The sequence below is a fragment of the Adiantum capillus-veneris genome, chromosome 21 (genome assembly GCF_014529385.1).
Source record: "Adiantum capillus-veneris isolate H3 chromosome 21, ASM1452938v2, whole genome shotgun sequence".
NCBI classification, from domain to species: Eukaryota; Viridiplantae; Streptophyta; class Polypodiopsida; order Polypodiales; family Pteridaceae; genus Adiantum; species Adiantum capillus-veneris.
The window spans coordinates 33,208,702-33,235,648 of record NC_140951.1 but is presented as its reverse complement, the minus strand read 5'-3'; positions in this window follow the sequence as shown (position 1 = coordinate 33,235,648).

Genomic DNA, 26,947 nt, shown 5'->3' with positions numbered 1-26,947 from the left:
CTAAAAGTTCTTAAATATTTTTTCCATCTTGTGTACACAAAATTGAATGAGAACTAGAATGACCTTTTAAGTTGTAATGAAGGTCTATGCCTTCCTCGTCTGTGAAAATAGTGCACCTACTAACCAATGATATTCTCAACTCTTTACCCATGGGCCGAGCCTCGAGTTGCAGCCTCTTAATGATGAAATTAGATTTGAATTATCTTAAACATTATCTTTTTCCTTTTTGTGTTTTTTTGTTCCTTGAAAATCTTAATTTCCAAAATGGTCTTGGTCTGAGTACTTTCAAGGGAGCTTTGTTGGAATTAGGGTTGCAAGAAAACACACACAGCTTGGAGAAGACAAAGGAAGCTCAAGGCACACAATAGAGAGTGTATTACTTAGTGTGCAATGGAAAGATAAGATAGCCCTAGAGTGATGGGCGTATATACAATGCACAAGGGGAAAGACCTCCTAGCGAGGGAAAAAATGCCCCAGTGGTCTTAAGTGTGTTCACACACATCATACCACATGTATATGGTAATAAATCCCTCCTGCGAGTGATGCAATGAACGAGAGCTGGTACATGGAGTATAGGGAAGTGCCATGCCCTAAGGACATGATCAGTCCACAAAGGGTAGTAAGCCCAAAACTTTGTGAAAAGCTTCGAACTTCTCACAAGACAATGCCTTTGTGAAAAGATATGTAAGGTTGTCCTGTGTTGGCACATAAGCCAAGCTGATCTCTCCTACTGAAATCATCTCCCTAACATAGTGGTAATGCACCTCAATGTGCTTTGTGCAAGAATGAAAAAGTGGGCTCCTCACAATTGCCCGCTCTGACTGTCGGTGTAGATAGTGTTGGCAGTGTACATAGTGTTGGGGGTGTAGATAGTGCTGGCAGTGTCCTGTCCACCACCTAAATCATCCATAAGGCATCTGCAATTGTAGCTTTGAAGACTGCCCTATACTCAGCCTCACAACTCGAAGTGTCCACAATGGGTTGCTTGTTGCTCAACCATGATATGCATGAGCTGCCAAGCATGAAACAAAAACCACTTGTGGACACTTGTGTGTCAAAACAACCAATCCAATCTCATTCCAAAAAAGCATGTAAGTTTGGAGGCAATGATCCCCCCTTGGGATAAAACAAGCTAAGATGTAAAGTGCCACTCAAATAGTGAAAATTCCTCTTGACAACCTGCCAATGCTTAAATACGTTGGGCTATGCATGAATCTATTGACCTGTGAGACTACAAACTAAATATCCAGCCTCATGTTGCATACATAAATGAGGCAGCCAACAACAATTTGGTAAAGAGTGACATTGGTAGGATCACCAGCATCATGAAGACCCAATTTCAAACGTGTTTCCATGGGAGTGGCAATAGGTTTGTAATCCTCAAGTCCAAACTTACATGGCAATGTCTCTATGTAGCTTTTCTAACACAAGGCAATACCACCATCACATTGCTTAAACATATACCCAAGTAATGATGCAACAACCCCAAATCTTTCATCTTAAAAGTAGCATTCAAGTTAGCCTTAAATTCAGTAATATGTCTCTCATTCGGTCCAATGATCAGAAAATCATCAACATAGAGGACCACAATGAGAAGTACATCACCGTCACACTTTACATACAATGTGCTTTCTGTTGGACTGTTACGAAAGCCTTGTTTGACCGAATGAGTGTCATCCTTCTCATTCCAATCACGAGGACACTGTTTCAACCCCTACAAATCTTTCTTACAATTGCACACTTTATCCTCTTGTCCTTTCTTGACAAAACTATGAGACTGTGTTACATAAACTTCCTCAAATATGTCACCATTCAAGAAAGCAGTAACAATGTCTGATTGATGTACATCCCAACCAAAACGAGCTGCCAATGCACAGAAAAAATGTACAGTAGTCATATGACAAGTTGGATCAAAAGTCTCTTCATAATCTATGCCTTTTTGTTGTGCATAGCCTTTTTCAACAAGTCGAGCCTTATAGCGATCAATCTCACCATCCAGCTTGCATTTCAACTTGTAAACCTACTTTGTATCAATGGACTTTTTGCTAGGAGGCAAATCACATAAAGTCCATGTGTCATTTTCTATAAGTGCATCATATTCTGATTGCATGGCAGCCATTCAATTTTTGAATTTTGTGCTTCATCAAAAGACAGAGGTTCCTAAACATAATTTAATCTAGACACAGCCAAAGCATAACAATCTAATGCATAAGATGCATAGCGAGAATCTGAATGAGTACGACTATACAAAGGTTCATCCAATTTGCTGTCACACAAAGTATGCACCAGCCATTTAGGCATACCTCTAGCCTGCTCATTCTCGACCCTTTTCTCATCAAGTACATCATGTACATCTGCATCAGTAATACGCTAATCTGTAACATTTTCAAAAACCCCCATTGGCTGTACATTTGTCTCATTGGAATTTACATTTGAGCTTCCAACACTGAAAAGAGGCAACAAAGTGTCATTAATGTCCTGTGAGCTTACATTATTGTCTCTAGTACATGACAGCAAGGACTCAACAAAATCTTCCACAAACACAACATCTTGTGAGACCAAGATACACTTTGTTTGCCAATGATACAACCTGTAACCTTTGCTTTCAGCACTATAACCAACAAAACTACATTTGACATCCTTATGATACAATTTTCTACGTTGTGTTTGTGGCACCAAAGCATATGCCAAATAGCCAAAAACATGCATGTGCTCAATAGAAGGCTTTCTATCATGCCATGCTTCGTATGGAGTAATAGGCTGTAAAGCTTTTGTAGGACACCTGTTAAGTACATAAGTGGCACACATGATGGCCTCAAGCCAAAACAAATGTGGCAAAGGTTAACTTTTGACCATACATTGTGCCATTTCCGTAAGTGACCTATTTTTCCTCTCAGCAACACCATTTTGATGAGGCGTATAAGGCACTGTACATTGGTGTTTTATCCCACAACTAGCTAGAAATGCATAAAATGCATGAGACATATACTACCCCCCTCGATCGGAATGGAGGGTGCCCATAGTACATTTCGAGACATTTTTAGCCATAGCCAGAAATTGTTTGAAGCACATAAACACTTCAGACTTCGCTTTAAGTGGATATACCCATGCATTCCTGGAGTAATCATCAATGAAAGTCACATAAAGGTAATTTCCCAAGGATGGAGTTTGCATGGGCCCACAAACATCACTATGCACAAGTTGCAACCTGCATGTGGCCCTAACTGAACCATCCTTTGGAAATTTTGAACGCTACATCTTATCCAAAATACTTCCTTCACAAACATGTTTGACAGGTGCTTCAAGAGGCAACAAAGAAGCAACCATATCAGATTTCTACAAATGCAGCAAACTAGAAAAATTCAAATGTCCAAAACGTGCATGCCAAAGTTTTGCATCTGAAATAGCCTTAGAATCCACAAGTGCATTTGCAAAATTCTGCCTACACTTGTCATACAAAGTGAGTTTATACAGCCCATGGCATAAAATTCCAGATGCAATAATTTTATCACCGAAACTAAGATCATGTATTGTACATTTGTCATCCACAAATTTGACTACAAGACCAAGTCTAGCAAGTGCAGATACAGACAAAGATTCTTCTTGATCCTAGGTACATATAGTGCATCAACAAGTGTATAAGAATTTTCGTTTGCAGCAGTAAGCACAATTTTCCCAACTCCTTGAACTGAGTAATAGGCATTGTTGGCACAAGTAACTGAATTCCCATGAGGGACAGATTCAAGAGAGGTGAACAAATCATGATGTGAGGTAATTGTAGCACCACTGTCAAAATACCACACATGTGAATCTGTAGCAACTGACATGCATGGATCATGGACAACAAGATTATAGGTACACTTTGCACTAAAAGCCCATTCTGCATCACCATCAACATCACAGTCTCCTTTCATAGAAGACTCAACAATAGCTGCATTTGTAGTGGAACCAACATTAGTAGTAGAACCAGCCTCTTTCTTCTTAGCCTCTTTGGCCTTCAACTTAAGACATTGCTTGATCAAGTGACAATTAGCTTTACAGTACTGGAAACACCTCTTATTTTTTCCCTTATCACCAGAATTTCTAGACGAATTGCTGCCAACAAAAGCATTAGGAACATGTAATTTTCCACTCGCAGAAAAACCATGAGAAGTGGATGCATTGTTGTTACCACCTTTTCTTTGGGTAGCAATAAAGACATGTTCAACTGCACACTGTCTAGTCTTGTTTTTTTCGGGAAAGTAACTCTTGCAATAGCAATGTGCACAATGCATCAAACTTGACAACTTCAGGAGTTCCTTGGGTCATAAGTCTCCAAGTACTAGCAAAAGTCTGGTAAGAATCTGGCAAGGCATCAAGAACAGTCTGCCAAAGGGAAATGTCTGAAATGACTTTACCTGCAAAAATAAGTTGCTGATTGATATCCTTGACACCATCAAGGAAAGTGTCCATGTCATGTTCCTCATGCATAATCTTTGACTCGAGCTCTTTACATAGCAATGCAATTTTTCCCATTGCGACTTGCATAAAGACCATTCAGAATATCCCAAGCCTGTTCTGCAAATTTTGTTGAATGAATGTGGGGAGTAATAGTGCGCTTCACAGACAATGCAATTATGCAGCAGCAACCCTACCACAAAAACCTGCAACATCCTCAACATCGCATGTATCCAGGATGTACATCAATGCCATGTACAATGTTCCAAAGGCCCTTTGACACAAGAACGTGTTGCATCATATAAGCCCACATAGGGTAATTGTCCCCATCGAATCTGTCCTCAACAGCAAACATCTTGAACACATCTGTGTTGTTGTCAGCCATGGTAAATGTTGCACCTGATGTGAAAACTTCCCAAAAAGAGGAGAAAGAAAGCGGGAACAACATGTGCTATATAGCACAAACCGTAGAAGATCGTAAGGGACTTGTTATGCAAAAAACAACACTGACAAAGCTTTTACACAAAATGACAAAATAGCATGTGTAGTACTGCATGTAGTGAATACAAAGACTGAAATGAGCCCGAATCAAAAATTTGAGCAGATTGAGCTCTTCAAGCCTGCTCAAAATATTTGTCAACGTGCGAAGGCTCGCCAAAGCTCAAAAAAATCAAAGAAAGTGAGCAGGCTTGTGCTGGAGCTACTGACGACTAAGCCCGGGAGAACACAACCTGCTCTTATACCAATTGTTGGAATTAAGGTTGCAGGAAAACACGCATAGCTTGGAGAAGAGGAAGGAAGCTCAAGGCACACAACAAAGAGTGTATTACTTAGTGTGCGATGGAAAGATAAGATAGCCCTAGAGTGATGGGTGTATATACAATGCACTGGCAAAAAAACCTCCTATCGAGGGAAAAAATGCCCTGGCGGTCCTATGTGTGTTCACACACATCACTACCACATGTATATGGTAACAAGATTCTCTTGCTCTACCTTGCACTAAAACTTGTTCACCATTTGCGTTTTGAAAAGAAACAGTCACTTTTGCAGGAAAGATGAGGTGGACAAAATGTTCTAGCATGGTCTCCTTTTCTCTTCTAGAGTTTGTACTTCCATTTCCTCTTGCACAATTTTGAGAACTCCATCTTCTCGAGAGTTCTTGGCCATTTTCTATTTTTATTTGCTCTTTACACAATATTTTTGAGAACTTCTCATTCTTGAGAGTTCGGTGCCATTTTCTGTCCATACCTCACTCTCTTCCTATAAAATCTTTACTAAAATCTTTATTTGGCCAAGGATAGAAACTGCGCTCTAATACCACTTGTGAGAGCCATGCCAAGGACCACTGGTTGCACCATCTCCAAATGGATACGCCACAATTTTTGATATCCTCCCTCTTGAGACCGACACCAAGACATGACTCCTCGTGCTCTTTGATGACAACTCAAGGAGGTGATAACATTCACTTTTTCTCATATAGAACCCTTAACCCCAAAATATCTTTCCATTTCCCCGTTCTTGACTTAATTTAATAGACAATATAAAATTGGGTTCAACTTTTCGGCCAACAAATTAACCCTCTGGAATCCACTCTCGCACCGAACTATTTAGTAAATGCGCCTTTCCAAGGTAGTACTATGATACTAGAAAACAGTATTCTATAAATGTCCAACCAAGAATACGTTTCAAGCATTACCCTTGCAAGTGTGCATTTATCAAGTCGTTCCCACCTTTTTTTTATTTTAGAATGTTTTAATTCCTTTTTTGTTTAGTATTATTCAAGTTATCTAGCTATCTTTCAAGCAATCACATGTACTTCTCCAGGCATATCCCTATCTTCGTCCTAGAACTCGCGTATCCTGTCTCCTCCACCATGTGTGGAGGCGGCGCCTTTACACGATTTCCAATCCTTATTTTTCTTTATCTTGTGTGGGAAAAGATTCAAAGATAATCTACTCTAGATTCTCTTTAAATCAATGATCTGAGAACCAAAGCAAAGGTCCAGTTGATGAGGAGAATTATGGGATAGCCCATTTCAGTTTCTAGCCTTTCCAAGGTTCCTTTTTACCAAACAGCTAGAAGAGTTCCTTAGTTAAATCACATCCTCCTCTCTTATCTGATCCCTTCTTGGATTTGTTTTCCTTCCTCCTTTTCTCGTCGGCATCAAGTCTACTCGAAATAGGCGAATTCCAAACGTATTCGCAGGTCTCACCACCCGGCTGGGGCTCACTCCCATCCAATCCCATTTCTAGGGCAATGAATGAACCCAAGCTCAAAACATCCTTAAATAAATCACATTCTCCTTCCTTATCTAATCCCTTCTTGGATTCATTTTCCTTCCTTTCTCGTCGACATGAGGCCTACCTGGAATAGGTCAATTTCCAGACGTATTTGCGGGTCTCACCACCTCCGGCTGGGACTCCCGGCTGGGACTCACTCCCATCCAATCCCATTTCTAGGGCATTGAATGAACCCAAACTCAAAACATCCTTAATTAAATCACTTCCTCCTCCCTTATCTAATCCCTTCTTGGATTCATTTTCATTCCTCCTTTTCTCGTCGGCATCAGGCCTACCTGGATTAGGCCAATTTTCAGATGTATCCACGGGTCTCACCACCCGGTCAGGACTCACTCCCATCCAATCCCATTTCTAGAGCACTGAATGAATCCAAGCTCAAAACATTGACCAATCGTTATCAGTCATAGCCAAAAAGGACCATCCTTCGTTGTATCCCACAGGTAAATACCTACGCCAGCCTTTTCCAAACATGTAAGACAAAGTTTACACTCAAATCTTCTATGCTATGCTAGGACTATCTACCTCAAATCTTCTCAGTAAAGTTTTTAGTCCTAGTTGAACTTTAGAGTGAGTTCCTTGAGTTATAATCCCTTAGTTCTTATTTTCTTTTAATGTCTAGTCAAATAAGACCTTAAGAAATATAATAAGTCTCTTGGGAGTTTAAGGTTTTGTCTCGTCGTAAGTTTCATATTAACCCCATCTTGGGCGATTCCCATTTTTTTTCTTTGCACCTTTTGCCATCCATGGGGAATTTCCATGGAAGCGATGGGAGTTTTATGTTCAAGAAACACGGTCATCACTTCCGCGAAGCTATTCGCTTACTCCCCTATTCTTTGTAGTTGCAAAACAAACTTGAAAAAATAGACAAACTTGAAATGAACAATGCATATGCTCTACACAATGACCTTTGCTTAAGTGTGTACCATCAGTAGTAAACACTAACATTTAGAATGCATTAACTCGTGATTTTTAAGACAAATAATCTAAAACTTCCTTTAATTTATTATGCAAGATTAAATGATGGTTTATGCAACAGTAGAATCCTTCGATGAATGTAGTCTAAGAGTAATTTATACTAGTGTCGTGCAAAATGCTCATGCAATGGGGTAAGAATAATCAACAAATTCTTCTCAAGATAGGTTTTAGGCTCACCTCTTACTTCCATGGAGAGGATTAATTACACGGCTAGGAGAGGCTTCAAGATTTGGGATTTTCCAATTGGCAAGAGGGAAGGGAGGGAATGTCCTTATTTAGAATGGGAATCTTCTTTCTCAAAGAGAACTTCTTTGGTTATGATAAACTTATCCTTCAATACTCAACTTCCTTTTGAAAATTAAATATTAATTTATTATGCCACTAAAACTTCTACACATGATCTATGCAAGATCGAGAGCATTTCTTTTGGAGAAATTATAATTTCTCTTTTGGAAAATAAGGTTAGTTCCAAAAACAATTCCATTACTTAGTTGCCTTTGATTTATGGCATTACTTTTATAAGAGTAATTTTGGGTAAGAGTATAAAATAACTTTAAAATCAATAAAAAGATTTATGTGAGAGATTAAGTGATAATTAAATATATTAGTCACCATTCAATCATGCATACTATTTAGGTAAATATGATCTCCAACCACCTATGGTTAAAGAGAGTGCTTTCAACTCTCTCTATGACATATTAGTTTGGTAATCTAAGAAACTTGAGATATTTAGATAATTATGACATCCAATCACCTATGGTTAAAGAGAGTGCATTCTATTCGCTCTATGTCATATTACTTAGGTAGTCTAAGAAACTTAATATAAGGGAACTTGAAATAACATCATGGTTAGTTATGATTAGTAATGAATCAAAATTAGAAGGAAAAAACAAAATTAAGAAGTTATTTCTTCTTTCCAAGCAAGCAAGGGAAAGGCTTGCTTATGGAAACATGAGAGCTTAAGTATGAATTTAAGTAAGCATACAAGTAAATCACTTTCAAGAAAGTGAAATAGCATAAACAGAACAAGAAAACATTACCTTAGTGTGTATATGGTAGAGTCTTCTCCTTGATTTGGGAGAGTATTGAAGAAGAGTATTGATGTAGTCGGCTCCTTCTCTCTTCACTTCACTTGAAGACCACCAATTCAGCTACTTGGAATGAGAGAATGACAAGAGGCAAAGGGAATTCAAGCTATGGAAATTTTGAGAATTAGGAGAGAGGATAGAGAGAGAGGGAGGGTAATGGGAAGAAGAAGATCAAGTTTTGACAAACTTGATTAGGGTTTTGGCCATGGCTTCTCTTGGAAAGTGTGTGTGTGTGTAGGAGGTGTGTATGTGGAAGAGGCTTAGCTATGGCTTTCTCAAGCTTACTCTCAAGTTTGTACCTTAAGAAATGAAGGAGAGAAGTGTAAAATAAGAAGAGAAGCCCTCTTTTTATGCACATTTTAGATAAGTGTCTTCATTTATTTTTATAGTTTATCTTTCTTATAGATAAGATCTTTTTACTTATTTTGATAACTTATCTTGCTTTCCAAAACTTCTTCAACGAGCTACTTACTCATCTTATCCATAATCTTATCTTCTCATTTTTATCTTTTTCTTTTTCTTTTTCCTTATCTTATATTTTCCCTTTTTCCTTTTTTTTCAATGTTAATTTTCTCATTTTTTTCATGGCGTAAGCGGAAGTGGCACTTCAAGGAGACATAGCATGCTCATTTGGACAGATAAAATCATGGTTCTAGTTACATGGCTTCAGCATGGATAGACTGCCTCCGTTCAAGTACTCCTTGGATGCACCGTCCCTATCTCTCACACGGATAGAGATCACTAGACTGATACGTCAGGATTTGATTCAGCTAGATATCAAAAGAACATGGATACAGCCAACAGTACATGAATTCGGTATAAAGATGGCTTTCTATAGCGAGCATCTTCTCCAACTAATAGAAGATGGATATGTGATTTGATTACTAGACTCATACGTCATGATTTGATTCAGCTAGATACCAGGACCACATGGATACATCCGGCACATAGGTTGGGTGCGAAGAAGGCTTTCTATATAGAGAATCTTATCCAACTAGCAAAAGATGGGTATGTGATCGATGCATTATTTTCTCAGAAAACACTCAATGTCAGGCATCCTTGGGCACTGATGATGATGATGATGATTTTAGTCTTTCACTTTACTTCACTTCATTATTTTTATTTTTATATCCAGACATTGGATTAGATCCACCAAGATTGTATCAGCTTGGTCTCATAGGTCATTTTGGCCTTTAAAAGACGTTTTATATAACATTTCATTTCATATCTCTCTCTCTCTCTCTCTCTCTCTCTCTCTCTCTCTCTCTCTCTCTCTCTCTCTCTCTCTCTCTCTCTCATTGCATGATTTGAGACATTGCATGATGCAGCAAAAGAGGCTTACCCACAGACTAATCCTAATCAAAGACGTTGTTCTAGGACCATGCCTCAAAAAAATTGGTATGACGAGGAGTGTAGATATATGAGAGCACAGCTTGAGAGGGATCTTCTCTGAGGGGTCATCAATCACAGACAGTCTCGGATAGCCTTCAAGCGCCTTGTGCAATGGAAGAAGCGAAAATTCCTAGCTCAAATGAAACGAGACTTATACCAGTTTTTCTTCGATAGAGACTCACGAGAGACATGGTGTTTCTTTCATGAGCACTCCCCTCCCCTAGTGATTAATTATCCTGATGGGTGGGGTCAGTATGCAGCATCCTTATATATGGTCCTTGGACAAACACCCCTTCAAGATCCTCATGAGCTGTAACATTTAATGGCCTAGTAACTTGTGTGTAGCGGAAATTAGCATGAACATAGTGAGCATTTCATTAGAATAGATTCCTAATGAGAATAACAAGAGTGCTTGGGTGGAGAGAGCAAAAAAAAGTATAACACCTAGTTAGATAGCATGAACAATACTTCACAAGAGAGAGAAATCAAGCTATTGACAACAGTTGAGGACCGGATTTACATGGAGCCGTCCCCCATCCAAAAGGCTTTGTATTATGGTTTCTCCCATCAAGAGAGACATTTTACAATACAATTCTTTGTGTTCCTTCAATACTAGCTAGTGCAATGAAGATGGAAGCTTCAAGCACTAAGCAAAACACTTATAAAACACAACATCAATTCCCTCACGGTCTCAATACCTTCAATACATCAATTCTTTGTGTTCCTTCAATACTAGCTAGTGCAATGAAGATGGAAGCTTCAAGCACTAAGCAAAACACTTATAAAACACAACATCAATTCCCTCACGGTCTCAGACCCAAGACCTTACACACCTTTGAAGATGGTGAGAGCTAGCGGGGTATGAAAGTAGATTGAGAGGAAGAAGATGTATTCTTACGAGAAAGATGTACATCTCCTCACATAATCACTCATATTTGTATAGCTTAGCTTAGTAATTAGCATGGTAGAGGAGATGAGCATGCATTGAATCTTGGCTCTTGGTTGCACAAAGCCAAGAGTTGTTGGTGTAGGCCTCCCTTCTGACAAGCTTGGAGTAGGTGATAAGCTTTCCATTAAAGCTTGAGAAGGGGAGAGAGAGAGAGAGTCTTCTTACTCCAAACATGGACTAGTGTGAGTGTGTATGCAATAATACCTTGAGAAAATCAGTCCCCCTCTCTCTCTCTTGGTCAACCCCTCTTGCTATTTGCTCATGCTCACACCCTATTGGACCTTTCCAAGCTTAGCCAATGGACTTTCAAGAGCATAAGTGATAGCCTTTTGACATGTGTCCCCCTTTCCCCTTTTGTGAGAGCTTTAGTTAATTAATTAATGCAACTAAACTCTCATTGGACCCCTTTGTCTCCTGGCCAATGGAAATCAGGCAAGCCATTGGGTTGTTGAATGCTGATTGGACCCCTTGGGAGACTATCCAATAGTCTTCTAGAGAGCTTAATTCCTATTGGTTCTTTTTTTAAGTGTTGGCTAATTCTCATTGGTCCACCTCCACGGCCATCCAATAGGATTTTAGTACACCTTGTGGGCATATGGGCTAGGGAGCTGACATGTGTCCCTCTTTACCTTTGTGTAAAGGAAGCTTGTGAGTGTGTGTGTGTGTGTGTGTGTGTGTGTGTGTGTGTGTGTGTGTTTCTCTCTCAACCCCTACTTCTAGGGCTCGCCCCCACCTTTGTAGGGATAATGAAGACTTTTTTTAACACACTCTAAGCATCCAATTTTTATAAGCTTTGACCATTGGAAACAACCTTTGATTTTTGAAACCTTAGCATTTTAAAAGTCTTAATGGGATGAACCTTAGGGTCTTTTAAGCCTATTGTTTCACCTTGCTCTTTTGAAGATGGCCCCCCCTTTGGATCCCTACTATGGTCAGTCTGCCAGCTTAACCAATATTCTAGCTTTTTCTCCCCTAGCACTTCCCCATATTAAATGATCAGTTTAACATAAGAAAATCATTTAGAAGAATTAGATATTAGTTATTATGACATTATCTCTCTCTTGAAATCATAGTCGTCCTCTACTATGGGGTAGAGAAGATTAAGCATATTCATTAGTCCTTTTTCCTAGCGGGTAGAGGATCCCTATGTTACCCTACGACATCGTTCCAGAATGGATGACTAGTCCATTTGGCACTTGAGAGCCTAAGCTGCCACAAGCATGTCTGCACATTAGTCCTATCAATCTTCCATAGTAGAGTGACAAGCTCTACTTGGTGTTCGGGAGACGTCGTCTTCGCAAACTTGATCTAAGCATGCATACTACTTCATTTTTGTGCACAATAAAGAAAAAGAGAGTCTTATAAGACAAAAACTTTGCTCATTTTAAACATTTGTACATTTGCTTACTCTAGGGAAGCATTGTAAGCATTGTAAGCATTGACAAGGTTTAGGTTATCCTTTGATTGTATGTCTTGCATCCATCTAGCATCTTCAAAAGGATAATTCTTATAATTAATAAGATATCGTCGAATAGTCTTACCGCCTCTTAGTACCTTGTCTTCATGTCAGAGAATGGACTCGGGCTACAGTACCTCTTCTTGGTCTTCGATCTCCGGTGGGTCTTCAATAGTGGGTTCTTGAGGTGGCTCTCCTTTGTAAGACTTTAGTAGACTCACATGGAAAGCATTGTGTATGAGCCAATGGCTGGGCAACTTGAGTTGATAGGCCATCTCATTGATTGGCCTAAGAATCTGGAAGGGACCATAGTACCTTTTTGCTAACTTAGCATAGTACTTTTGGTGTCCCGTAGGATTCTTGCCAGTTGTGTGCCTTAATCGAGCCTTGGGAAATTTAAGTAAGACCCAATCATTTTCTTTAAAAAATTGGGCTCTTCTGTGCTTGTCAGTAGCAGCCTTTTGCCTTTACTGTGAGATAGAGATAGCATCCTTAATCTTTTAGAAAGATTCCTGTAGGTCTCGGCTATACTCATCTGCAAGCGAAGATCTTCTTGTGTACCTTAAGTAGCAAGGGACTTTTTTATCTTCCCTCAATTACCTCAAAAGGTGCTTTTCCCGTGGAAGTATGTACAGTGTTATTGTAGGCATACTCCACTAAGAGTAAGTACTTCTCCCATTGGGATCTTTGATCTACTTCCATTACATAGGCTTTTAGTAGATCAAGAATTGTTAGGTTAGCTATTTCACTTTGGCCATCCGTTTGCGGCTGATAGGCCGAAGAGAAATTTAGCCTTGTCCCTAAATTCTCAAAGAGACCCTTCCAGAAATTACTGGTCATTCTAGGATCTCTATCCAACACTATGGATATTGGCAAGCCATGGTACTTGAAGATTTGTGATATAAAGAGGGTTGGCATTTGATGGCTTTTGATAGTCTTTTTGACAGGTATAAAATGATCTTGTTTACTGAACGTGTCTACTAACATCCATATTCATGTATTCCCATGGATAGACTTAGGCAATCCAAACATGGATATGCTCTCCCATGGTGAATTATGGATTGGCAATGGTTGAAGCAATCTAGGTTGCTTCCCTCTATCAAACTTCGTCTTTTGGCATACCAGGCATTTAGAATCATACTCTTATATGTTTTCTTTCATGGTAGGCCAATAGAAATATGTTTCAATCCCTTTTAGGGTAGACTGAACCCCTCTATGCCCCGCATAAGGAGGAGCATGAGATTCATATATTACTTTCTCACGTAGTGAGTTCATAACGCATAGTCTATTGCCATAGAGAAGATAACCATCTTGTAAAGTAAATGGTTCCTCTTTCTTACCTAGTGCAAGGGCTGAAATCATATCTCTAAAATCGGGATCAATAGCATACTCATCTATCATAGAAGATAGATCATTATGAGTTGCTATGGAAACCGCATTCACTCTCGGCCTTCTTGAGAGTGCATCGGCTACTTGATTATGCTTGCCAGCAATGTGAGCAATATGAAAATGAAATTGCGAAAGGAAATTTACCCACCTCATTTGTTGGTCGGAGAGATTGGTCTGCGTCATGAAGTACTTAAGACTTTGGTGATTCATTCGCAGAATGAAAGGAGTCCCCAATAAATAGTGCTTCCATGAGTCTAAGGCATGTAGACCTACGAGGAGTTCCTTTTCATATATGCCCAGAGCTTGCTCAACAGGGTCGAGCCTTCGACTTTCATAGGCTATGGCATGCCCTTCTTGGAGCAAAACAGCTCCAAGGCAATCACCACAAGCGTCACATTGGACCTCAAATGGCTTTGAGAGATCCGGTAGTGTAAGCACATGTTGAGAGATAAGCTTTTCTTTAGGCTTTTTGAAAGCATTGTTCTCCTTGGCAGACCATGTATACCTAACGTTTTTCTTTGTTAGGTCATGTAATGGTCCTGCAATTTGTGAGAACTTTTCTATGAAGCGTCTATAGTATGCACACATACATATAAAGCTTCTTAGTTCATGAAGATTCCTTGGTGTAGGCCATCCTTTTATTACCTCTAATTTGATGGATCCATTTGGATGCCATCTTGAGAAATAATGTGACCTAAATACTAAATCTCTTGTAAGAAAAATTCACTTTTCTTTTAATTAACATAAAGTTTATTCTCTCTTAGAACTTGGAATATTACCTGGAGGTATTGCTTGTGTTTGTCTAAAGAATTAGATTAGATGATGATATCATCAAAGAACACTCCAGTATAGGTTCGGTGAGGCCTGAATAACTTCTCCATCAAGCGGTTGAATGTGGCTGGTACATTGGTCAAGCCAAAAGGCATGGCAATATATTCGTAAAGACCAAACATAGTGCAAAATGCAGTCTTTACAATGTCTTGATCAACTATCCTTATTTGATGATAGCCACTTTTTCGATCAATCCTACTAAAGTAGGTCAATCCTTGTAGCTTATTAAATAGGTCTTCTACCCGTGGAATGGGAAACTTATTCTTGATAGTGATCCTATTTAGTGCTCTATAGTCGACACACATATGATATGTGACGTCTTTCTTTTGCACTAGTAACACGGGTGAGCAAAATGGAGACGGGTTAGGCCTAACCATGCCCTTCTCAACTAAATCATGCACTTGCCGCATAATCTCCTCTTGTTGAGCTTGAAAAAATCTATAAGGAGGTTTATCAGGCAGTGAACTTCCTGGAAGAAGTTCAATTGCATGGTCGTCATTGCCTCGTTTAGGAGGTAGCTCACAAGGGATGTCCTCAATAAAGACGTCTTGAAACCCCTTGAGAAAAATTGGATAACTCTAATTCCTGGTGATTTTTTATATTTTCTTTTGCTAAAGCATTAGGTTCATTTTGAGAATCTTTAACAAAAATCATGTACATGGAAATAGAGCTCTTTATTGAATTATTGAAAGCTTGCGTATGTACAATGGGTATGGTGTTACCCATTTGCTTAGCATCTATGTACATATCTTTTTTCCTATACTTAAAGTAAATTTTCCTTTTAGGGAATTTAACATTGGCAGCCATGCGATCAAACCATGGTGCCCTAAGGATTACATCCTCGTGCTTGAGAGGAGAGATAAAGAAGTACTCTTTGTCCACATAGCTTTGGACATGGAGCCTCAATTTCGCGATTAAGGGAGTGACTGAAGTTTCTTGCCCCTTGAAAGCACCATCTACGGGTAGGACATCTCCCATCTCATAGGCTTGGATGCCTAGCTTGGTGGCCAACTCTGTGGATATGAAATTATAAGTAGAACCACGGTCAAAGAGAATAAAAGCATCATGTTCTCTTACCTTTTCCCAAGCATGGCATAGAGGATATCCTTTGTGGTGAGTTTCCTCCTCTTGGATTTCAACCAAGGTAGCTCTAGGAGGCTCACGACGGGTGTTCTTTTAGGGACAAGCACGGTACGCATGCCCTTGCTCGCCGCACTTGAAACAACGGTTATCCGTGCGATAACACTCAAGCTCTTGAGGAGAGAGTTTGTTTTGCCTTTGTAAACCCCCTTCTCTTTAGCTTTGTTGGAATTGCCCTTAGGAGACTTTTGGACATTGTCCTTCCCCTTAGGCTCATTGGAACCCTTGTTTTTCGTGGGCTTAGAATTTCTCTTAGCCCCTGTTTGGAAATTGATTCAAGAAGACTTCATAGTAAGGTGTATAATAGCCAATATGGTGCGTGGCCTTTGGGAGTTGACATACTCTGCCATTTCTTCAATTAAGCCCGCACAAAAAAATTTCTTTTTCTCTCCAAAATCTAACTTTTTAAAAACAGTGGCTTTAAGTTGTAGGTCCCAACACGTGTCTACATATAATGGATTCATAGGGAGAGAGCTTCAAGCTTCACCATTCGGTAAGTACTTTGTCTTTGGCATCAGTGGCCAAAAACGGCTTCATAATGGAATCTCTTAAAGCTTTCCATGTTCGTGGAGCTCCATCGTTGGCCCGTAGGCTAGACCACCATTGCCTGACGGACTTTTGAAAGTGCATAGCTACATGGCGTAGCTTAGAGGACTCCGTGAATCCCTCTCCACCAAATGCCACATCAAATTGTTGGATAAAGGCCAATACTTTGTCCGTAGCACCAAAGGTGCCATCGTAGGTAAGGAAAGAGATGCTCTTCCCTCCCTCTTTGAACTTCTAGAGCTTGGACGACCTCTTCCATGCGGCATAGGATTTCCTATGGCCTCTTCTTTTTTATGATTCAAAGGTTGCACCATCACTTTCTTCAGAAGATGAAGAATTTGAGGAAGATGGAGAAGAGGGTGACCTCTTTCTCTCGCCTTTTTCTTGCCTTGATCTTCTTTGTCTTCACCATCACTTTCATAAGAGGAAGAGGATGAAGAAGATGGAGAAGAGGGTGTCCTCTTTCTCACCTTTTTCTTCTCTTGGTTTTTGTCATCCCTCTTTGAATTATGGTGTGGAGAAGTGTGCAATGGTCTTCTCCGTCTTGGAGGTGATGGAGAGCGTTTAGCCCACCGTCTTCGTGGAGCCATCTCCGCCGAGGTGGTAGGAGACTCACTTCTTTCTCGTTCCTTTGGTGGATGCTCTTGAGCTCTCCTTTGAGAAGGAGATGCGTCATCAAGAAGCAAATTTTTGAGCCCTTCCTTTGGATCCTCTTCTTCTTGAATCAGAGAGAGGCCTCTTTTGGGAGTCTCACAAGGAGGCTTCCTAGGTACTCTCTTGTCATGATGGGGAGTTTGGAGAATCCCATGAGCACAAAGTTGCCATTGCACTTCACTTTGGAGGGATGGATTGCCCATGGCTTGTTGAAGCCTAGAAACAAGGTAGTTAACAAGCATAGGGGCATCATTAGTAACCTGCTCATTAGCAAAATCAAAGTCATCAACATTAATTTCACTCTCTTTACTATTGTTGGCCATTCTAACAACTTTTAGGTGTAAACTTTTTAGGTGTACTTTGGCACTTCAAGTCCTAGTTGCTACTCCTCTTTACCCCTTTAGAAAAAGAACTCAAGCTACTGTACCTATGGCTCGAATACCATTAATTGCAAGGAATAGAAGAGAGGGTCGTTCAAAACCAAAACAACACCAGCTCATGTCAAGCTTCTAATAGCTCAATAGTGGTTAAGCCGTAGGCAAGCCCCGTAGGACTCCACTATTAAGACCATAGCTCTCGACGGTGATGTCCCGTTATCTGCACAAAGGCAGGCGCACTGCAAGGTTGCAAAATCCCTATTCTACTTACTCATTTGCAATTAATAATAACAACCATTTAATAGCTAGCTTGAGGACCTCCCTTCTTGAGCAAGAAAAGAGAAACCTTGAGCTCTGATACCAATGTAACATTTAATGGCCTAGTAACTTGTGTGTAGCGGAAATTAGCATGAACATAGTGAGCATTTCATTAGAATAGATTCCTAATGAGAATAACAAGAGTGCTTGGGTGGAGAGAGCAACAAAAAATATGACACCTAGTTAGATAGCATGAACAATACTTCAAAAGAGAGAGAAATTAAGCTATCGACAACAGTTGAGGACCAGATTTACGTGGAGCCGTTCCCCCCTCCAAAAGGCTTTGTATTATGGTTTCTCCCATCAAGAGAGACATTTTACAATACAATTCTTTGTGTTCCTTTAATACTAGCTAGTGCAATGAAGATGGAATCTTCAAGCACTAAGCAAAACACTTATAAAACACAACATCAATTCCCTCACGGTCTTAGACCCAAGACCTTACACACCTTTGAATATGGTGAAAGCTCGCGGGGTATGAGAGTAGATTGAGAGGAAGAAGGAGTATTCTTACAAGAAAGATGTACATCTCCTCACATAATCACTCATATTAGTATAGCTTAGCTTAGTAATTAGCATGGTAGAGGAGATGAGCATGCATTGAAGCTTGGCTCTTGGTTACACAAAGCCAAGAGTTGTTGGTGTAGGCCTCCCTTCTGAAAAGCTTGGAGTACGTGATAAGCTTTATATTAAAGCTGCTTGAGAAGGAGAGAGAGAGTCTTCTTACTCCACACATGGACTAGTGTGAGTGTGTATGCAATAATGCCTTGAGAAAATCAGCCCTCTCTCTCTCTCTCTTGGTCGACCCCTCTTGCTATTTGCTCATGCTCACACCCTATTGGACCTTTTGACATGTGTCCCCCTTTCCCCTTTTTTGAGAGCTTTAGGTAATTAATTAATGCAACTAAACTCTCATTGGACCCCTTTGTCTCCTAGCCAATAGGAATCACGCAAGCCATTGAGCTACTGAATGCTCATTGGACCCCTTGGGAGGTTGTCCAATAGTGTTCTAGAGAGCTTAATTCCTATTGATTCTTTTATTAAGTGTTTTTAAATTAATTAAACTAGATTTACTCTAGGATAATTCTCATTGGTCCGCCTCCATGGCTATCCAATAGGATTTTAGTACACCTTGTGGGCATCTGGGCTAGGGAGCTGACATATGTCCCTCTTTCCCTTTGTGTAAAGGAAGCTTGTGAGTGTGTGTGTGTGTGTGTGTGTGTGTGTGTGTGTGTGTGTTTCTCTCTCATCCCTACTTCCAGGGCTCGCCCCCCCCCTATGTAGGGATTATGAAGACTTTGTTTTACACACACTAAGCATCCAATTTTTATTAGCTTTGACCATTAAACACAACTTTTGATTTTTGGAACCTTAGCATTTTGGAAGTCTTAATGGGCTGAAACTTAGGGTCTTTTAAGCCCATTGTTGCACCTTGCTCTTTTGCAAATGGCCCCCCCTTTGGATCCCTATTTTCCCTCCTTTGGATCCCTATTGTGGTCGGTCTGCCAGCTTAACCAATATTCTATCTTTTTCTCCCCTGGCACTTCCCCATATTAAATGATCAGTTTAACATGAGAAAATCATTTAGGAGAGTTAGATATTAGTTATCATGACATGAACCATGCCCATCTACAAGTACCTTCTTTACCACTAAGATGGTGAGGATGGCCATTAATAGGATGAGGGCCAAGAGGGCATAAGATCATGATGGTCTATTAGCAAAGCACTTTTTACATGCTAGAGATATGATGGCAAAGGTTCTTGTAGTTCTATTCAATCGTGTCATGTGTGAGGGTCTACCTGAGACTTGGAGATTGTCTACTATTATGCCTATCTTCAAGGCAGGTGATCCTACGGAGCCAAGAAACTATCGTACTATTATGATTGAACACACACTAGCACGATTGTATGCATCTATCCTTGAGCAGTAGTTGAGTGGATGGGTAGAGAGTGAGGGCATACAGGCAGTGAGACATGCCGGTTTTAGGAGAGGCTTCTCCACTCTTGACCATATTCCAATACTCATCACCATCATTGAGGAGGGTAGGGCACATGGGAGATGGATTTATTGTAGCTTTGTGGATTTTCACAAAACATTTGACATGGTACCCAGAGCTAGATTGATGCATAGACTACAAGAGATGGGAGTGCCCATTGAGTTTATTTGGGGGATCATGGCTTTTATGCAGATCAGTGGTGGGACATGTACGCACTCCACAAAGGATATCTAATTTAATTCACTCCACTATTGGAGTGAAACAAGACTTTCCATTGTCTCCCACTCTTTTTGGTATGTATATAGATGAGGTTTCTTATTACATTGACAGAGAGGGGGACAGAGGTGCCTCCCAGCTAGTAGGGACATGTATTCCTTTTTTGTTATATGTTGATGATATTGTCTTGATCTCTGACTCACCGGAGGGTATTCGATAACATTTGGATGCATTACATAGCTTTGTGGAGGATAGTGGATTGTCTATAAACCTTGGTAAAACCAAGGTTATGGTGTTTAACACCCCACCACAGTGGATCAGGATATCAACACCTACATTCACTTATGGTCAGGAGACTATGGAGTAGACAAATGCATACACTTATCTTGGGGTAGTCTTCATTGGGCCAGATTTTTCTTTGAAGAGAGCAGAAGAGACTAGATTGACCAGAGTGTATGCGGCCTTGGGAGGATTGGAGAGGATATGTTCACAGTTTAGTTCCAAGAACCCCGAACAAATCTCTGGCTCTTTGATACCTTGGTAGCTTCAGCTATGCTCTATGGGGTTCAGGTTTGGGGACACCCTATGGGTCAGGATGGGAGGAGAGGTATGGAGAGTCCCTTGGTATCTATGATCTCTTGGTTGATTAGAGCTTGATTAGAGCCAAGGCCTCCATACCACACGAGATCGTTAGAGTGGAGTTAGTAGCCCCACCTATGGAGATAGAGGTGCTTACCAGATTAGTCTCCTTTATACATAGCTTATGGGATACTACAAAAGATAGATATGCCAGATTGGACCTTGGGCCTTGACTCCTCTAGCCAATTAGCTTTACAAGGGGACACATCATGCTGGTATGTACACATGTCATCATGGTTTCAAATACATGGCTTTAGCATGAACAACTTGCCTCCCTTCTAGTACTCTCTTGATGCACCATCATTGTCTCTTAGGCATGGAGATTATTAGACTCATTCATCAAGACATGACCTAGTTGGACACCAGGAGGATATGGATAGAGCTGACACAAGAGTTGGGCAAGAAGATGAATTTCTATAGAGAGCATCTTCTCCAACTCACACGGGATGGGTTTGTGTTTCGACCTAGCTATATGGATACACATCAATCCCATGGGTTACGGTGTGCCATTGGTTAGATGCGGACATCTTCCTACCAGCTTGAGATTGAGACTGGTAGATTCTAAGGGATATCAACAGATAATAGGATAAGCCTCCTATGCCATACAAAGCGAGAAACGGAGATGCTTAAATTATGTCAGTGTTCAAGGTATTACAAGACATGGAGTCGCTTCCACTATCTATCCAGAGAAGGCTTTGAACCCTTCTCTAGAGTCATGAGCTATCAAGACTATAAATGTCTTGGACTGTATCAACTTGAGTTACACAGACACATAGATAGTTTAGTGAGGAGATCTAGAGATATACAATCCCATAGATAGATTATTTATTTCTTCACATCAGCCACTGGACAGATAGAGGAGCAGCCACCATTGCAAATCTCAACTCATACTCACACCCACGGTACTCTCATTGACTGAGCATTGGAGCTAGGGAGATCGAGATGCCCATGATTGAGGAGAGCAGCAACACAGCATCGATGGAGACTACAACAAAGGATTCACGCAATACTATCTCGACATCCAGAGTACAAATGAGGATGGATTCATCACACATTGTATCTCTCTCTTGTATTGGGCACCCATTGTATAAGTGATCATACCCCACACAGTTCCGGCTAGTAACACTTCTGGATTCAATCTAGTATCTCTTTTTTTTTTTAACTCAGACAAGGTATCGGATTAACCAATACGTAACAAATTGTTCTCATAGGTCATTTTGGCCTTTTGAAGACGTTAATATATCATTTATCTCTCTCTCTCTCTCTCTCTCTCTCTCTCTCTCTCTCTCTCTCTATCTATCTATCTATCTATCTATCTATCTATCTACCTACCTACCTATCTAGCTATCTATCTATCTATCATGATGGTATGCACATATGTCATCAAGGTTTTAGATACATGGCTTCTCTCTCTCTCTCTCTCTCTCTCTATATATATATATATATATATATATATATATATATATATATATATATATATATATATATATATATATATATATATATATATATCATGATGGTATGCACATATGTCATCAAGGTTTTAGATACATGGCTATTTCGGATGGCTCACCACAAGTTACCCAGTCACACCCTCATTAGGGCGTTCTTCTTGATCAAGCCATCCAGCTTGGCCGCCCATGACGCCCGAGGATGGGAGGACCTTCACACCATAGACGAGGTCTACATCGGAGGCTATAGATCATCATTGAGAGACATCGAGCACCCCCCCACCACCACCACCACCACAAGAACTGACCATGGAGGACATTAAGGCCATACTGTAGAGACTATCTGGGAGCTCATGGGATGATCACCATTGTCTACTTCCCCCGCTGTGCACCTCATTAGCCTTCATCTACCCACTGCCCATATGTTTTGATATGATGTATTATGTGATGAGGACATTGATGATAATGAGGATATATGTTAGGCTTGCATACCTGTCCACTCTAGGTACCCTAATGTATTTTTATCTTTATGTTCCCCTGACATTGTACTAGAGTCACACATGGTTGTAACCTTTTGATTGATAGGTCATTTTTGTAGACATGTAGTAGTGTTAGTGTGTATACGCGCTTCACCAGGGGCACTTTTCTCCCACTGGATTTTTCCCCCTGGACATCTGGTGTGAAAGGACACCTTATCTCTTAGGGTCTCATATAATCTTTGTAGCTCTGAGTTTGTATATACTCTATTATTTCTAATACAGAGAGATAGACTACAGAGATCTCGTACACAAGCTCTGTGTCTTCTCCTTCTCCATCTTCTTCCTACTCTGAGTTGCTATCTTCCTTCTGTTTCCTGTTTCATCATCTTCAACAATTGGTATCAGAGCAAGGTGATTTCGAGAGCCTCTACTTGCGTTTTCGCGTCCGCGCGCACAATCGCAGTTTTCAGGTAGTTTTTGGAAAATTTGCTCATGGGAGCATCCTCGACGTTTCGGGAGTATTCTGAGCAGGTGACCTGCGGTTTTATCCCCCTTTTGCAGCAGTCCGAGCCCTCAGAATTTTGTTCTGAGCAGCGTAGCAGAAGTTACTTTTCGGAGGCGTTTAGATCAAGAGGGTGTGCTTTTTGACAGATTTTCTTCAGGTAAACAGTTCTTTTGGGAAGCAGCTTGTCTCAGCTTTGTGTTGAGATTTTGTGTAGAGTTTTTCTTGGATTGGAGAGGAGATTTTTGAATCTCTTGGAGGTTCTTTTGCTCTCTTGTGTACATCCACAGTATGGCTCAATCTACGGAGAAAGAGATTTTTGGTGCGTTTACATCCGAAGACAAATTGTTTTTGGTGCGTTTACATCCGAAGACAAATTGGATGGTACCAACTATTCTCTTTGGTCTTTTATGGCCAAAAATGTTTTGGTTGGTAAAGGATTGTGGGATTATGTATCTAGAGATGAAGTTCGTTCAGGTAGCATTGCACCTGCCACGCCTGGTCGTGGTGCAGCTGTTGGTGCAGGACCCTCACAAGTCACTCCAGAGCAAAAGAGATGGGATACTAAAGATGCACAAGCTATGGGTGTGATTGCCTTAACCATAAAGAGGACAATCACACCACATATCAGATCTTGCAGAACTTCTGAGGATGCTTGGAACACTCTGCAAGCTATGTTTGGAGGAAGAAACGCTGCCAGAATAGAGTTTTTGAAGAAACAACTTGACAAAATACAGATGGATGAAGGTGACGATATCGTCGAGTATCTTACAAAAATCAGGGATCTTAAAGAGCAATTGCTTAGCATTGATGAAGTGATTCCAGAGAAGGACTTGGTTTCCAAAACACTCAATTCACTACCACCATCTTATTTGACTTTTCACACTTCTTTGACTCTGTCTTTGCGAGCTAATCCTGAGCCTCTTCATTTTGAAGAGTTAGTGGCTTTGCTATTGCAGGAGGATCAATCACGTAAGAACAAGTCTTTATAGGTGGATGGTATGGATCATGCTCTTGTTGTACATAACAAAAACAAGGGTAAAGAGAGTGCTCATCACTCCAAGTCTGGTGCAGGACAGTCTTCAGAGAAGTCTAAAGGTGATTCCGACAAGTCCAAGAAGAAAGGTAAATGTCACTACTACAAGAAACCTGGTCACTACATTAGTGAGTGTAAAAAGCGAATTGCTAAAGAAAAGAAGAAAGAGTCAAGTTTGGTTGTTTCAGCTTCTGGTGATTCTTCTACAGCTAAAGAAGAGTCTGCAAACTTTGTGCAGGATTCTTATGCTTTCTTAGTATATTCAGATTTTTCTGCTTACAGTGTTGACGAGACACAAATGATTTGGTACTTTGATAGTGGTGCATCCAGGCATATTACTTCAAGGAAGGATTTGTTTTGTTCATTGGATGCAGCTCCAGCAGGAAAGAAGGTGACATGTGCAAATAATGCTTCTTATCCAATCAAAGGCGTTGGTAAGATTTTGATTACCATTTTAGATGGTTCAGATTTATGCTTGCCAGATGTCTTATATGTTCCAGAGATCAAGAAGAATTTGTTGTCTGTATCCTCTCTTGCAAAAAATGGTCTTTGGGTCATTTTTTAGGATGACAGATGTGTTGTACGAGATCGAGAGAATGGTTATTCTCTTATCACTACAGGTACGCTGGAAAATGGACTATTTGTGCTAGATCGTTATGAAAAGCAGATTCAGGTATGTATTGCAGAAACAAAGACTCAGGCCATGCAGGATGCTGAGTTGTGGCATGCTAGATTTGGGCATGTTGGTTATGGCAGTTTGATGACTTTACAACGTCATAATATGGTGCATGATTTGTCTTTATTGGAGATGACACCAAGACATGTATGTGAAGGTTGCGTTCTTGGAAAGATGCACAGATTTGCATTTTCGCAGGATGGTTCAGTTAGAGGGACACGAAAGTTGCAGCTTGTACACAGTGATGTATGTGGTCCTATGAGGACGCCATCTATAGGAAACAGCCTTTATTTTGTGACCTTCATTGATGACTTTTCCAGGTTTTGTTGGGTGTATCCACTCAAAGCAAAGTCAGATGGGTTTGCAATTTTTCAACATTATGTCGCCATGGTTGAAAATGAAACAGGTTGCAAAGTACAGACTCTTCGTACCGATCGAGGAGGTGAATACATGTCAGGTGCATTTAAGGATTTTTTGGGAAAGAAAGGCATTAAACACCAATGCACTATGCCACACACACCACAACAGAATGGTGTTGCAGAAAGGAAGAACAGGTCTTTAACGGAGACGGCTAGATGTATGCTCAAGGCTAAGAGTTTGCCTCATAAGCTATGGATGGAGGCAGTTGCTTGTGCAGCACACGTTTTGAACAGGTGTCCTACTCGTGACTTGAAGACCATTACTCCATATGAAGCTTGGTATGACAGAAAACCTTCAGTCATTTATCTTCGTGTATTTGGTTGTCTTGCTTATGCTCACATCCCTCAGCAGTTACGTGGAAAGCTTGATGATAAGGCAATCAAATGTATATTTGTGGGGTACAGTAGTGGAAGTAAAGTTTATAGACTTTACAATCCTGCTACAAACAAGATTTTTGAAAGTCGTGATGTAATTTTTGCAGAAACTACTGCTCAACCTATGGTTGCTTTTGATGTACCTCATATGCAGACACATGATGTATTTGAAGATTTGCTTCCTTCTTTTGTGGAGAATCAAGAATCACAACAGGTTGATAATCTTGATCAATCTTTTGATCAGCATGTGACACCTCATGATGTAGAGGAAATTGTGCGTGAAGAGCAAGAAGTTCTCAGGGAAGAAAGAACCTTGCCTAAATGGGTTCAAAAAACTTTGCAGGATAGCAAGTTGGATGCACCGTTGCCACGAAAAACACGTGTTGGTACTACTTTTGGCAAAGAGCAAGTAGATTTGGCTTGCTTTAGCACTCTTTCTGATGCAAATGAGCCTGATTCATTTGAACAAGCTTTAGAGAGTGTTCAGTGGAAAGATGCTATGCAGCAGAAATTGATTCTATTCATAAGAATCATACATGGGACCTAGTGGACTTGCCTACAGGTAAAAAGCCTATTGGTACAAAGTGGGTTTTTAAGGTAAAAAGGAAACAAGATGGTACTGTTGACAGGTACAAAGCAAGGCTTGTGGCAAAAGGCTATGCGCAACAGAAAGGCATAGATTATGATGAAACCTTTGCTCCTACGTCTCGTGCGTCCACAGTTAGATCACTAGTTGCAATTGCTGCTCATCATGGTTGGAAAGTGCATCAGTTGGATATCAAAACTGATTTTTTGAATGGTGATTTGCAGGAAGAAGTTTATGTAAGTCAACCAGGAAGAAGTTTTTTTGTAAAAGGTTAAGAGCAAAAGGTATGTAGATTGCGTAAAGCTTTGTATGGTCTCAAACAGGCTCCAAGAGCATGGTATGAGAAGATACATACTTATTTGATTGGCCAGGGATTTCAGAATAGTCCAACAGAAAGTACTTTGTACGTCAAAAAGAGAGATGGAGTTCTCATTATGCTAACACTTTATGTGGATGATATGCTTCTTACAGGCAATACTGCAGATGAAATTGAAGCGTTTAAAGATGCTTTGAGAAAAACCTTTGAGATGTCTGATCTTGGTTTGCTACATTATTACTTGGGTATTCAGTTTGTGCAATCAGAGGATGGCATATACATGTTGCAGGCAAAATATTTGCATAAAATTTTGGACAAGTTTGGTATGTAAAATTGTAAACCAATCTCTACACCCGTAGAAACTGGATCAAAGTTGAGCATGCACCATGCTGGAGAACCTTTT